The sequence below is a fragment of the Elephantulus edwardii genome, unplaced genomic scaffold (genome assembly GCF_000299155.1).
Source record: "Elephantulus edwardii isolate Elephantulus edwardi_28Jun2011 unplaced genomic scaffold, EleEdw1.0 scaffold00241, whole genome shotgun sequence".
Lineage (NCBI taxonomy): Eukaryota > Metazoa > Chordata > Mammalia > Macroscelidea > Macroscelididae > Elephantulus > Elephantulus edwardii.
The window spans coordinates 4167910-4170187 of record NW_006399991.1 but is presented as its reverse complement, the minus strand read 5'-3'; positions in this window follow the sequence as shown (position 1 = coordinate 4170187).

Sequence of the window (2278 nt, the reverse complement as noted above, 5' to 3'; positions counted from 1 at the left end):
TTGGACATGTTGCCAGGAGGGACGGGTCCTTGGAGAGGGACATCATGCTTGGGAGGGTGGAGGGACGGCGCAGGAGGGGAAGACCCTCTATGAGATGGATCAATTCAGTGACTGGGGTAATCGGGATGGGTGTGTCAGAGGCAATGCTGTTAGCGCAGGATAGAGCAGGGTTTAGGGCTGTTGTGCATAGGGTCGCTATAAGTCGGAAACGACTTGACGGCACATAACAACAACAACAATGATTAACCCACTCCCATCCCCCTAACCCCCTCCCATCCTCACCCCCCTGCTCCTGCTCTCCTCACTTGGATCCTCATACACATTTTACTCATTATCTGAGAAAGTTTTATTATCTTCTCAGTCTGCTAGTGGGTAAGGAGTTAGGCTGCCAAATCCAAAGACACAGGGTTTGAATTCACCAGCTGTTCCATGGAAGAAAGACTGAGCAATCTCCTCCAGTGTGATTTACGGTCTCTGAAACCTGCTAGAGGGTCACCTCTGGGTCAGTGCCAACTCAGTGGCATACAACAGTATTCCACTTTCAGAAGATGGCATCTGGCAGTTCAGTAATTCGTGAAGATGATGGGGAGAAAGGGCTTCCCAGGGTGGGCTGCTGCCAGGCCTGCACCTCTGGGCTCTTCTCTAGATGAGACCCAGCCTCTTGCCTTCAGCAGCTGCAGGCCACATGTGTCCCCTTCAGTGGGGACATACTCAGCCCTGGGAAGTGTCCAGTATCTGAGCAGAAATTCCTGATTTTTTTTTTATTATTTATTCTTTTTATGTGTGTGCCGTCAAATTGTATTTGACTGGTACAGGAGGCGATTGATTGTTCCTGCTTCTTCAGCAGAGCATCTGGTGGATTTGAACCATGCACCTCTGGGATTGCAGTGCAGTTTCCTGCCACTAGGCCACCAGAGCTCGCCGAGAATAGCTCCAACTTTTAATGAATCCTCCTCCGTGCCAGTTGAAAAAGACTTGGTGCTGCAATGATTAAGCACTTGACTATTAACCAAAAACTTTATTCAAACTTACCCAGCTGCGGCTGTTGTTAAGGTGAAAAACTGGTACTGTGCATCCATAAGGATTGTAGCCTAAGAAACCACATAAGACAACACCACTCTGTCACTTGTACTAGGTCAAATGTCAGGAACTAAAAAATGACTCAAAGACATTTAACAATGATAACAATGAGATACAAGGGGAAAGAAGAGTTGTGAGAATTCTAAACAGGGACTGCGACCTCAACCAACCCTTATATATTCCAGATCCCAACTTCTAGTGCCAATAATTTATGTGTTTAATCCATAGATCCAAGAGAAGCTGCCTTGATCAACAGACATTTCCCTATTCCTATGACAAAACTCCTCACTCTTGTCCTCTTGACTGCTAGGGCAGTGCAAAGCTGAACACTAGCTGGTGTGTGGGCCTCAGCCACCCAGACAGTCTTTTCCTACTTGCATTACTACAGCCCCAGGAGGCACATTGGCACCTGATGAGACATCATAGTTCCCCTACGTCACAACAGCCTGGGCCAGGGCAATAAATGCCTTCCCTGATTCTAGGCCCACTTTAGCCCTTGAGTTAATACAGTTACACCCCACCCCCATTGTTATAGACAGAAAAACCAAGACCTCAGGTGATCTGGACAGACATCACAAATGTGCGAACAGAACTGGGATTGATTTCTGCTTCTTATGAAATGTACTAAACATGAAAGTGTCTAGTTCGTAAACCACTGTATGATGAGGTTTCCTTACTATGAATGTAGATGAAGGACCTTTTTGAAAATGTGTAAAGGTTAAGGTGAAGAGTCATAGGAAGAAGACCCTCAATGAGACAAATTGAAACAGGAACTGTAACAATGGGCTTGAGCCTATCAGACATGGTAAAGATGACACTAGTTAGGATAAGGTTCATCTGATCTGTTGTTATCTGATTGATAAATCCTAGTCCACTTGATGATACCTTAAAACAACAACAATATGAAGAATGTGGCTTCAGGATTGGAGGAACACTCACCAACAACTTGAATTATTCAGATACCATACCTTACTTAATGAAAATGAAGAGATTTTTAAAAATTGCTGCAGAAGATCAAGGACAATAACTTTTTAAAAATGTATTATTAATTTCAACAAAAATTGATAGAGACTTTGGATTTCCATTCATTCATTGTTGCACTTTTCTCCCCTCCCAACCCTCCCCCCTAGTACACTATCCCCTTGGAAAAGTAAAAGAAAAATTCTTTCATTGTTTTACAATCCCTCTCCCCAGGTCC